This window comes from Peromyscus eremicus, chromosome 7 (genome assembly GCF_949786415.1).
Source record: "Peromyscus eremicus chromosome 7, PerEre_H2_v1, whole genome shotgun sequence".
Taxonomy (NCBI): domain Eukaryota; kingdom Metazoa; phylum Chordata; class Mammalia; order Rodentia; family Cricetidae; genus Peromyscus; species Peromyscus eremicus.
This window is the reverse complement of record NC_081422.1, coordinates 41394392-41408312: the sequence shown is the minus strand read 5'-3', so window position 1 is coordinate 41408312 and position 13921 is coordinate 41394392.

The following is a 13921-nucleotide window of genomic DNA, read 5'->3' as shown; positions in this document are numbered from 1 at the left end:
CCCAGGGACCCTCACAGCACCACACATGCGGCTTTGAAGTTGAGAGTGTGTTTAATGCACAAGGGCCCCATCTTGGTTCAAGGACAGTATTTTAAGTCCCAGGAAAGACAAGAAGTTTTGATCGCAGAAAAAAAAAAAAAAAAAAAGCAGATTCTTAACAGACTTGAATGATAAAAGACCATAATCGTAGGCGGCAGCTCTGAAGAGGGAGTGGGGGGAGGAGCAACTGACTGGGATGTCTGACTCCCGTCCCAGCCAAAGCCAGATCTTAACCTCAGCTAGTAATAGTAGGAACAGGAGGACAGTGGGCAGGGAAAGGACCCCAGCCAAGACATGGAGGACTCCAGGAAGAAGACATAGTGTGAGGCAATGATCTGTGAAAGGTGATTGGCAGGAGAAGTTAGCTGACCAAATCATCAAGGCCTAAGGATGTCATGACAGGGGCTATTGCCTGATCTAGATTTATCAGTAAGGGCATAGCAATTGTTCATCTTTCTTTTTTATTCTCTCTCTCTCTCTCTCTCTCTCTCTCTCTCTCTCTCTCTCTCTCTCTCTCTCTTTCTCTGTGTGTGTGTGTGTGTGTGTGTGTGTATGTGTGTGTGTGTGTGTGTTCATATATGTGTCTGTGTGTAGGGAAGTCAGAAATCAACCTCCTGTGTTGTTCCTTAGGTACCATTTGCCTTTTTTTTTTTTTTTTTAGAATGGTTCTCTCTCACTGCCTGGAGCTTGCTAAGGAGGCTAGCCTGGCTGGCCAGTGAGTTCCAAGGATCTGCCTGTCTCTGCCTTCCCAGTGCTAGGATTACAAGCACATACCACCATCCCCAGTTTTTTTATGCGGGTTCTGGGGAGCAAGTTCAGGTCTTCATGGCTTGCAAAGCAAGAACTTTACCAGTGAAGCATTCTGTTTACCTTTCAGATGAGGTTTGTTAGTTTAGAAATAAACCACGACAGCAGCACCATCTCCAATAGCTCTAATGAAAGTCCAGGCTTCGAGAAGGAAGCTAAGAGTCAATGTTATGAGCACGCCTAGAGGAAAACATATAGGGAAGGTAGCTCCTGGGAGTGCGGCTGGAACCCGGGTAAAGAACAAGCCTGGTATCACCAACTGTTCTGCTGCCAGAGTAACTTAGCAGATACCCACTCCAGGAGTGAGGCCACCAGAGGTCGTCACCGGGGCCTTGGTGGTACCTGCAATTTGATGTGTCTCTTACTCAACCAAACAATCAGGCCTCTTCTTCTCGCTATTTGTTGCCCCCTGTGCCGTATCACACAGGCACACACACACAAGCGGAGGCGACACCATCAGACATCCAATTAGACAGCTATCAGGCTTGAGTGACTACCACAATGAACACAGGAGTAGAGATAAAGAAATTCAGGAACCCGAGGGCTGAAATATATTTAATAAGTATGCCTGCTATTGTCTGGGGTCTGTTTCCTGCTAAGATCCAATGACTTCTTGAAGTAGCTTGCTAAGTGACTTTAGCCCTCTTTAAAAACTTGTAACAGGTGACAATGTGAGTTGAGGATGTGCACATAGGCCCACTTGATACATAGGCTAATGTGTTCTCTCTCTCACACTCTGTCTCCCATACACACATTTTTTTTTTACCCTTTATGCATGTGCACACACATCTGCCTCACAATGATGCTATAATGCTTATGTAAATTGGATGTTTAATATCCTTCAGATAAATGGCTTCAGAAAGAACATGGGTACAATAGTCTGTCCCTGCGTTAACATGATAGCCACTGCCTCCCAAATTGGCTCAGAGAAATTAGCAAGAAGGGAGGAAGGATCAGACAAATAATAAACCTCCTTACCTGCTCATTAATTTAATCTCCCCACCACCACCCTCACCACCCCCTCTCCGCCTTGTGGCTTCACGACCCATAAAATAACTAGATAACTTGGAAGTCCCAGATGAAAGAGAAACCAGATCTGGAAGCTCCAAGATTAAAGGAAGGTTTTTAGGATTAGTCTTTGATTTTCTCCTTTTTTCTCTCTTTCTCCTTCTTCCTTTTTTTCATCTCAGAGGTGACTGAAGAGGCTTCCTCTTTCTGTGCTCCTCTCTGTTAAGCTGGCCATGCTCCCAGGGACACGGAGGCAGAGCCCACATGCAGACTGGAGCCTAGGGCAGAAACCACAGGTTGGGGCTACTCTCAGAGGAAGCTGACACTCATGGCGGGCATCCATTACTTAGGTAACAGACAGAGAGTTTGGGTGAGACACCTTCTTTCAGACTTGTGTGTGTGTGTGTGTGTGTGTGTGTGTGTGTGTGTGTGTGTGTGTGTGTGAGAGAGAGAGAGAGAGAGAGAGAGAGAGAGAGAGAGAGAGAGAGAGAGAGAGAGAGAGAGAGATCGAATTCTGGGGATGAAACGCAGGACCTTGTCTAAGCTCAGCCAGTGCTTTACCGCTGAGCTACATTCCTATCTCCTTGCAGGAAGATCTTGAATTATTCTGTTCTGCAGAATTTTAGGAGGTATCAATGACATCATGATGTACACCCAAGAATGGGAACAAGACTGTGGACATCTCCATCACTGCTCAGCAGGGCATGTCTCAAAGATGGGTAACAGAAGGAGCAAAGAGCCTTCCAAAGGCATAGATGCAACAACCTGCCACTACAGTTTAGATAGTTGATTCTCAAACCTCTACACTTCTAGTGAGAGCATTTGACATCCTGAGGTATAGGAGCCCCTGTCTGGGAGAGCTGAGGGTCTTTGTTCATTCCCCTTACAGCAAGGCATCTCTGCATCCTCCCCAAAACCTATTGTGAAGTCAGACAAGGTGCATGCATGCTACAGCCAACTGGGGAAAAGTGAAAACAGAACTCTCCAAGACAAAAGGGAGAAGGGAGCATCAGCAATGGGTTCAGTACATGTGAAGCCAGGAGACACCAGGGGAAGAAAGTAAACAGAACATCCACTGGTCCTGATGCTCCCATCAGACAGCAGTACAGTGGCTTCTCCAGCCATGCTGATGCTTCTTACAAAGTCATCAAGGATTCTTTCTCTTGGGACGGAGCTTCTTCAAAACAACAGGAAGAAGGACCTGAGTTCATTCCCCAGAACCCACATGAAAACAAAGCCAGGTGTGATGGTGTGCACTTGTAATTCCAGCACAGAGGAAGCAGAGACAGGCATGGCTCTAGGGCTTGCAGGCCAGACTGCCTGGCCTACTTGGCGAATCCCAGACCCTGTCTCAAAGACCAACTTGGATGGCAACTGAGAAATGACACCCGAGATTGCCTTAACACACACACACACACACACACACACACACACACACACACACACACACACACACAGAGGACTCTCTTCATCACCAGTGTACATGCATGCAAACGTACAAACACATGTGCATCCCCATATACATAGGAACAGAAACTGACCCTTCACCAGTGCTCAGGTTCAGCCAAAGCACAGGTACACGTGGCATGAACAAAGGCAGACATGCTAGGGGGAGGTGTGCAGGGTAACAGCCATGAACTGGGAGTCTTCCTGAAGTGTCTCTAGGTGTCTGGATGAAAATAGTTATGAATTCTAAGCACAAAACAATCCTCATGGCGCACAGGCCACAAGACATTGCCTGCTGTTCACATTCAAGTTCAGAGGCCTCACTTTGGGAAGAAAAGTTTCTCTAGCCTACAACATCAGTTCCTAAGAACATGGTCCTGGAATCTCTTTACGATCTTAAAATTGTTGAGGCTCCAAAGAGCTTGTGTTTATGGAGATTATATCTATCCATATTTACTGCACCAGAAAATTTGAAGACTGAGAAAAGCTTTAAATACTTCAGTATGTATTACTTTATTCAAATATAATAACAAATTCTTTATATGTGAATACAGGAATTTTGTTTTTGTTCTCAAACCAAAATTAGCAAGAACAGTGACCTTATTTTACTTCTTCTTTTTTGAGACTTTTTGTTTTGAGACAAGGTATTATATGGCCCAGGCTGGTCTTGAGCTCTCTTTATGTAGTCCAAAGATGGCCTGAATTCCTGATCCTCTTGCCTTTACTTCCCAAGTGCTGACTGCCACCATGTAGGTGTGTACCACTATGCCCAGAGAGCTGAGTTTTCCATTTTCAAAAATCTCTTTAGTGTCTGTCTTAAGAGAAGTTAGCTCAGTGGTTATAGTGGTTTTTAGATAGCCTGTTGTGATATTGCTTCGTGTGAGTATACGGATGCAATATGATCTCATACAGACAAAGAGTTGGAAAAGTGAGGAGCATTTGCTTTGATTGCATTCTGATAAGTGTGGGCTTTCGTGGAAATTACAGCAACACTCAACAAATGGCAGTTTCTTAAATTGAGTTACAGCTTGGAAACCTTTTAATATGCTGTTACATTAAAATCCATTGATCCGTCTTATTCTTTGATGGAATTCTACATCATGAATTGATCACCTGGAAATATTGGTTACCTGTGCGGTGCATATTTTGCAAACAGTGACATATTTCATGATTCAGTATTGGAAAAATCACGTTGGTTAATATCACCTCTGACCTCACCAACAATCTTCAAGTAGCAGGATGCTCTGGGCGTGTGCCTCACCTGAGAAGATGTGGCTGTGCCCACGGGGTAGCAGAGAAGTCGCTGGACCATAGTCAGTGCGTTGAGTTTGGCAAATGGAGAGGTAGAAAATAGGAAGTCCCTGTAGAGATGCTTGGGAAATGTACAGTGAAGCTATCTTCAGAGGCGCAGCTGAAGACAAAGTAAGCCAGATGGGGAACCCACAAAGCCCACCAGGTAGCCACCTTCTGAGAAGACTATCCATAAGAAAGTGCTTCACCAAGGAAGCAAAAGTTCCTTGGGCAGCATACCTCTAAGATGATGTTGGGTTTTGTCAACTTGATATAAACCTAGACACAAATATCTGGGAAAAGGAAATCTTGAGAAAATGTTTCTATAAGATTAATGTGTAGGCAAATTTGTAGGGCATTTTCTTGCTTCGTAATAGATGTGGGAGGACCCAGTTCACTGGGAACAGTGCCACCCCTGGACAGGTAGTCACGGATGGTATAAGAAAGCTGAGCAAGCCATGGAGCGCAAGCCTGTAAGCAATGTTCCCCCACGGCTTCTGCTTCAGCTCCTGCCCCCAGGTTCCTGCTTTGAGTTCTTACCCTGACTTCCTTCCGGAATGGACCATTACTTGAAAATGTAAGATGAAATAGACCCTTTCCTCCCCAAGTTGCTTTTGGTCATGGTCTTCATCACAGCAATAGAAACCTAACTAAGACAAGTGCCAAGAAAAGCTAGCCATGAGTAGGTGGCAGGCTGCCGGGACTGAAGCTCCGTGCTCATTTTATATATAAGCTGTTGGAGAGCAGCTTTATAATTTAGTGTTTATAAATTATTCAGTGGTAGCATGGCTAAATTTAAGGAGACATTCCGATAGCCAGCTCTGGATATAATAACTGCGGAGTCTCCTCATTGCCTTTCATGGAGAAGGGATGTGAGTTTTCCTGGCTCGAAAGTTAGCAACTTCTTACTTGATGGGAAAAGGGAAGTTCAGAGGCTGAGCAGGCAAAGGAGTGGGCTGTGTCCTCTGCCCAATGGTTGCTACCCATCTCCTTGGCCTCCATTCCTGCTTGTGTTCCAGGGACATTTCTTCCAAACCCATAGGCAGCCCTAGAAGGACACGGAGGAAGGAAAGCACTGTCTTCCTTACTCCAGGGACCTTGCTTGAACCTCTACCACATGACAAGAAGTGGTGAGTTCCATACCAGCTGGGACATCCCACGGGCAACCATTTCCCATGAAAGGTTTTCCCGGGCAGCTCCAACCTCATGACAGCATCTCCCTGGGGATAGCCCAAAGAACCATAGATGGGAGCTTCTTGGGGAATCTCTGCGGTGCCACAGCTGGCTTTCTAGAATGTTCAGCATCACAACAGCTTCTGGCAATGCCATTGATGAAATGCAGACAATCTCCCTCCAGCCAGTTTGGACCCACTGTGTATGGATGGGCTTTGGCCTCTGTTACACAGCAGGTTATCATGTAATCCACTCCATGGGAACCTGAGTCACAGCCCCATGGAGGGAGCCAACAACCCCTCCCGTGGATAGTCTCCCTTAATCTTAAGGTGTTTTTTATTCTCTTTCATTTTTGGAAATAGTCCATTCCTTATATAAAATCTTCCCTATTCAAATTACTAGGTGGATTCTCTCTCCTGGCTAGACCATGACTGATACAATATGCATACAAATTTCCCAAATCCTAATAGGCTTGAAAACGTGAATTTTCGCAATGACAACAAATGCTGTCGATTGCTTTCCTTTAAGCGACAGGCTCACTCTGTTCATCTGCAAGAAAATGTTTTCCATATCCCCCAGTCCAGACAATCATCATTTGTCTGCCAGCCACTTTTTCAAATAAAGGGTATTTTATGAAGAAAGGGGTTGGCTCAACTCATGATTCAAATGTTCACATGTGTGTTTCTCCTCAAGACCAACATATTTGGCATAAGTTAGTGTGCATACCTCTCATTTGATTGCACAGGCCATTAAATGGAGAGGTACTGAAGGGTAGAGGTTTAATACAGTTGGTAATTGTATCCTCTCGTGATGAAATTCTTGTTTTTCCCATTTTTGTGTGTGTCTGTGGTATACATGTGCAAGTGTGTGTGTGTGTGTGTGTGTGTGTGTGTGTGTGTGTGTGTGTGTGTTCATGTATATGGGTACATACCTGCATATGCACTCACATGTGGAAACAAAAGATTGATGCTAGAACCCGAGGCTCCGTGATCTTCCCTCATGGAGGCCCATCTCAGTCTAGTCCAGAGCTTACTAATGTGGCTAATCTCTCTAGTCAGCTAGCTCTGAGGATCCCTCCCCCACCATCTGAGGCTGGGATTATAAACAGGCTGCCATACCCATCTGGCATTTAGGTGGGTTCCAGTCTTTACGCTCGTGGGGCAAGCACTTTAACCACTGAACCTCACCAGGACATTCTTAAGTAAACGTGAAGGATTCCCCTGAAAGTACATCATACTATAGTCACAGAACAGCTGTCTAGTCTAGGGACCCCAAGTGTAACCCACATGGGTAAAATGCTGATTTTGCATTATCACTCCCTGAGTCAACACAGTGAAAAAGGCAATTAGATCAACAAGATGTCTTGGCTCTCATAGACCTCTATAGAGAACCCAGGGAACCCAGGCCCCCATGAGTCCCACTGACAGCCACTGGTCTTAATGAAGAGAAGACACTCCTCGCGTCTAAGTCTCAACGCTGCTGGTTAGACAATGACTTTGGACAACATGTTTGGCTTCTCCATGCCTTGGTTATTGCTCATGAAAAGGGAAGTGGTAAGATCATTTTCCCTCACACGGTTGTGAGAATTCGGTGAGCTGATGTGATAGGGTGCGTGGCACATAGTAAGTTCTCAGTAAAGGAGGATTGTGATGGGATGACGAGGAGATAGAGCAAAAGGGAAGAAAACGTAGTCGTGGTCACCTCACAGTGGGTGCCCAAGGTCACCAACATGGTGAAAGTCAATACTGGGGGGGTGAGCCTGGAGGTCGAGTTCTTCCATCCTGTCCCCATTCTTGGAAGACACACTGCCATGTAGGTGAGGAAAGTAAGTTCGTAGGTGGCCCGAGAAGCAGCTAACCCACCACTTCCGGATCCTCTTTAGAAGGTAACTATGGAAGGGTTTTGTGTTCCTTGCAAGAACCCCACCTCCCAATAAAGACAGTCATCATGTAGAGAGGGGACAGCCGACACAGGACAGGGCCTAAGTAACCTGGAACCTTGAATGGTGTGCGTGCATAAATGTGTGTGTGTGTGTGTGTGTGTGTGTGTGTGTGTGTGTGTGTGTGTGTTTAAACAAGGTATAATTAATGCACACACTGGCCTCAGACTTGCTGTGTAGCTGAGGAAGATCCTGAGTTCCTGTCTCCACCTTCCGAGTGCTGGGATTATAAGCATGTACAACACCCTGATTTTGAGTGGTTTTTTTTTTTTTTTTTTTTTTTTTTTTTGGGCTCTAAATTCTAAGGCCTTGGGGCTGAGTGGTTACGAACACTTGCTTCTCTTGCAGAAGGTTGGAGTTCAATCCCCAGTATCCACATTAGGTGATTCACAATGACCTGTAACTCCAAACTCTAGTCGATCTGATTCCCTCTTTTGCTCTTTGGCTACTTGCTTATACTTGTACACACACACACACACACACACACACACACACACACACACACATACACGAGACAAACAAAAATAAACAAAATTTTAAAGGTCCAAGGTCAGGACAACAGCCTGGTTAAATGTTGGTCTCTTTTCCCTTGCTCTACGTTGTCTGGAACAGGAGGATACACAGAAGTCATCTCAGAGAATTTGGGTAAGAAAGCCGTGCCATGTGTGTTGTATCTCCATGTGCTCTTTTGTTGCTGTTGTTTGTTTTTTTTTTTTTGGTTGTTGTTGTCTTTACTACTATAACAAAATACTGGAGTCTGGATGATTTAAAAGAATAGATGTTTAATAAAGAATTCAGAATTGAACCCAGAGTATCACAGACCATTCAAAGCTGGGTTGATTAACTTTGGGTCAGCCTGGGACTTGAACTTGCATGACTCTCATTTTACACGCACACCTGAGTACCTTCCTCTCACAAGTGCCCCCCCACCCCAGGTCTTCATTAGTGCCGTGTCTCCGAACAGGAAACAAACATCACAGGTCTCCATTTTCTGTTAATGATATGACCCATGTACTGAGTCTGCTAGCTGAGAGCACACATATCTGGCACTGCTCCAGAGGGAAGGGAGGAAGACTAGCTAGAATGAACGTGATATCTGCATTAAAGCCAAATACAAACTTTAGCAAAGTAAACGTGAAAATGATGAAAACTTAGAGACTGTATCAACATCAAAATGATACAATTACATATGTCTGCAGAAGTTTGTGTATATTATAGAAAACTCTAGAAGCTGTAGTGGGAAAGACATAGCCCGTGTGTGTTAGCAACCAACCCCTAAAGAATCTTTTAGCTGCTTCCCTTACTTGGGGGACACTGGGCAGTACTGACAGTTTCAATACTCTAGAAATAAGCACTTACATGTCCATGTGGACATGCTTGTTTGAGAGAAATTTAAATAGAAGAAAGAACCTTCATTGTTACAGGTTATCTTCTTTTTATGACTCCGGTGTTTGCTTTATAGCTTTCTCTTTCTCAATACATATCTTTTTATTTGGCCCATCTGAGAGTATAGTACAGATACCCAGCCCTGTATGCTTTAACACTATACACACACTTTACAAGAGTAAGCACACAGTCTTGCTCAAGCATATAAATCTAGCAGCCTCCCATTCAGACGGCACTTTCATTTAATCTGCAGTCTCTATTCCGATTTCATTTGCTCTGCTGGCAATTTCTAAGAGACAGGATCCAATCCAGGATTGTAGATTGTATTGTCATGACTCTGATGTAGAACAATTCCTCTGCCTTTTCCAGTCTTTTGTAGTATCGATGTGTTTGAAGACTAGAGCAGCTTCACTGGGGTTTTCTGATGTTTCCTTATGGGTAGATTTAGATTGTATGGCATAGGAGAGGATAATACTATTAAGTGATACATTCCTGGGTACCAAGCTCAGATGCACAGAACAGCCCTCACTGCTGGCATTAATTTCTATCACACAGTGGTCCACTTTCTCCATTGTCCAGTCCACTCTTCTCTTGCAGTTAGTTTTTTGTGAGGGACTTTAACGTTGTGTTGACAGTTTTGTGCCTCATCACACCTGCCCTTCTTAGATTTAGTATCTTAGTGGTTCTATATCTGAATAACTTTTATTAGACTGTTGGGGAAATCATGATTTTATTTGAAAAAAAACCCATATTATCTCTGTATTTATTTGTTGTTATGAAAAGAAGAGGTTTCATTATCTGTCATCAGCTGAGAATAAATGTGGGTTTGTTGTTGTTATTTGTCTGTCTGTTTTTCTGGAAAAGAGAAAAGATATAGAAGTTTCTTTTGCTATGTTTCTGGAGGCCGGAAGCCCAAGCGTGGTGCCAGCTCTGGTGGCATCTGACGATGGCTTACCTGAGGCATCACAGCATGGCCAAGGGGCAACGTAGTGAGACAGCATGGGTCGTCTTCTTCTTACAAAAGCCACTGACACCATCACCAGGACCCCACCCTCATGACCCCATCAAACCCTAGCTACTGCCCCCAAACCAGCATCAATTCGTGTCTCATTGCTGGGACAGAATAGCTGATGAGAAGCCTCTGGAGGGAAGGAGGGAGGGGCTTATCCCAGCTTACATTTTGAGTGGACCATTCCATCACAGAGAAGAAGACACGAAATTAGGCAGGGAGGGCATGGTGGCCGGAGCAGAAGGCCAGCTGATCACATTCATCTGCAGCCAGGAAGCAGAGAATGAAAGGAAATGGGGCCCATCCCCAGTGACCCACTTTTCCCCCACAGAGCTCTGTCTCCTAAAGGTCCTTAACCTTCCCAAATAGCACCCCTAGCTGGAGACTATGTATCCAAACACATGTGGTTATGGAGATACTTCTCCCTCAAATCACATCAAGGGAGCTGGAGAGATGGCTCAGCAGTTAAGAGTACTTGCTGCTCTTGAGTTGGTTCTCAGCACCCACAACAGGCAGCTCATAACTGCTGTAACTCCAGCTTCAGGATGTCTGATGTCCTCTTCTGGCATCTTTGGGCATTCCACCTATACAACATTGGCATACACACACACACACACCCCCCAAGAAAAATAACATAAAATCTTAAAGAGCAATAAGAACACAATAAGCTCCAAGTAATATTAACACACAAGAATTGACATACACATTGCAGATATTATTTCCAGCATGTGTACTTTTAAAAAATGTTCAGACCACAGCATCGGGCAAAGGCTCAGGCATTGCTTCTATATGCTGAAGTACGTTCAGCTCCCAGATAGTCATGCCACCCCATTGCTGCTTCACAGGCTAGTTCACTGTTAGCCAAGCTGCTTCCAACTCTGTACTGCCTGTCTCCTTCTCCAGCCTCCTAAGCAAAAGGACACTTCATAACAATAAATACTCCTCTTGTCAACTAATCCTCAGTAATACACACAATGGCTCACCACTTTATTCTTGGTGTTATGCTAAGTGCTACACACGGAGACTTCATTTCACCCTGGAAACCACACTATCATCGAAATACAATTTGAGTCGATTTTAAAGATAAATAAATTGAGTCTCACTGACCGTCAAGTTTGCACAACGAGCACATAGAAAATTATTGGTCTACCTGACCCCCCAGCCGCTCTTCCATCCTGCCTCTTCATCCAAGTGAGTTTTCATCGCATATGAGTGAATTTGCTTCCTTGACTTTGAATTGGGGGTCAGAACTCTTCTTCCACAGTCAGGGTTCTCTAGAGCAATAGAACCAATAGGATGATCACTCATGTTGAAATAGGATTTTTTAGGTTGTCCTACACAGCAGTGTCTGAGTAGCCCAACATTAGCTGTCTTACAAGACGAGGCTGAGGATTCAGTAGTGGTTCAGCCTGTAAGGCTGGATGCCTCCGAACTCCCAAGCTGGTGCTGATTGTCTGGAGGATTCCAAGCTGCTGGTCTTCCATCCACGATAGAAGCCCAGAAAAGCTTGTTCTAATGTCAGCAAAGGAGTCAGCAGAGGGAGCAACGGGGTAGGTGAACTCACCAGTGAGAACAAAAGTCAAGCAATCTAGGCAGGGCTGATTGTACGAGAGAAAACTAAGCAGACAAACAAACAAATATATGATTAAAATTTAATTAATTAATAGAAAAGCCAAGCGATCAAAAAGTGAAGCTGCCAGGAAGCCTTCCCACATCTAGGCTGAGTCTTCCCATATCAATTAAGATAATCAAGACATCCCCCTCCCAGACAGGCCCACAGGCCAACTCAGTGTCGACAAGCCTCATTGAGACTCTTCCCAGGTGGCCCTAAGTTGTGTCAAGTTGACAATAATGCTAGCCCGAACAGGTGGTTTGTCTCTGCCTTAGCAAAAAATGAGTGGCTGCTTTCAGCAATGATCGTGCCCTGGGAGGGATCACTTCCCACCTAGTCCTCAGAGCATCCGGAGGCTCCCACGTTGGCTTTTCGGATCCCTGCTTGCTCCCTTGCAAGCCACCCTCCTTGCTTGCTACTGTCACCACGGTTTTTGTGAACACACAAGTTCTTCCTTTGGGTAAATTTCCCGTATACTACTAGGTAAAGACACATAACTCAACGCACCTCACTGCCCACCCCTGACAGACCTCAGCTTCCAGAGGCTGTCAGCCCTTGCAGCTTTCCCAGGAAGCTGACAATAGTAGTTTCTATCACCAGGATCAGCTTCACACAGCTTGTTCCTCAGGCTTCTCTTTTCCTGCCCTAGAACCTTCTCATCCTCCTATGCTCAGACTGTAGGGAGACCAGACCTGTGGAATGATCATGGTTTCTTAATTCGCTGCCACTCCATGTTCTTCTTATAGAGTTCTTGTCTCCCTGCCAAGAGCCTCCCAACCTTCTCTCCCCCATAGAAAGGTTCCTTCCAAGACATTATCTCTTTGAAGGCAGCCAGCTTTAACAGAGTCAGTGTCTACAACTTCATTCCCTTCCTATCCCAGAATTAATGACATTTTCTCTGGGTTGCATAGAAGGAAGATCCATTGGGGTGGGGGTGGGGCATCACTACCCTCAGGACAGACTCAGATAGTAAGAGAGAGAGGAGATCAGGTATCCGAATTCTGCCATCACACTGTCTCTCAGAAACTTTAAGACAAATACCTGACCAGAGGCAATGTGGCAACAGTGTTTCCAACAAGAAAGATTTGATGGCACCAGAGATGTCTTTATATTCACCTGGAATGCTTGCCTGTCCACCAAGTCAGTGCCAGTTATGAGCAGGACCAGTTATGAGCAGGACCAGTTATGAGCAGGACCAGTTATGAGCAGGACCAGTTATGAGCAGGACCAGTTATGAGCCCAGGCCTGCACTAGCCCAGGATGGGGAGGGAAACTGAAAGCAATACCAAACTTGAAAGTGTGATTCCCACCTCAGGACCACACTACAAGCAAGTGAGGAGTCACAGCTGACATGAAGGAATACAATGAGTGTTGTTCCAGGAAGGGAGGGGCCGCTGTGTCTCAAGGACCTGTGTGCTTGACCTGGGGTGTTCCTGGCAGGGAGTGTGGAGTGAAGAAGGGCTTCCACTACAGGGAAGACATCTACCCTGTTGAACTCTGGATGTACTCAGGCTGTTATTGTCAAGTTCATAGCTTTCTAACTGCCTTCAGCTGTGGTCTTATGCAGTTCCAGTGACCCAGACCGCACTAGACTCCTCCCACCACAGCCCCCTAGGAGATGTCAGCAGTCATCTTGAGTTCCAACCTGAGACTTGGTCTTTCTACACCTCCCGACACAGCAAGAGCCAAAAGGAAAGACACACTCAGGATGATCTCAAGGAGGGAATGAAAGCAGGATGAGGGTGCAGCAGGAGGTAAAGAAACAGGTCACACACACACACACACACACACACACACACACACACACACACGTACTGATTCTCCGACACTTCAAGTACTTCATACATTTACCAGCCAACATTTGAACTACACATTTCATCTGCTTGTTTGCTATCTCATTTCATTCTAAATCCTTTGAGAGTTGGACGTTTCTTATTTTGACTTCTGTCTTCAGCATTTAGTACAACATCAGTGTCAGTGGACAGACATCAATATATTGAGTGAATGAGTGAGTAAATGAATGAAGGAATGAACGGGTAATTGAAAACAAACAGTGATGCAGCTGGAAGAAATGAGAGATTGAAAAGGAGCGTCAGATGCTGTCATAAGGAAGCTGATAAAAGAGAAACAGGTCTCATCTAGTTATGGTTTCGATATGAAATGTCTACAGATTAGTTGCTATTTGAGAAGCTGTGGAAACTTTGGGAAGTGG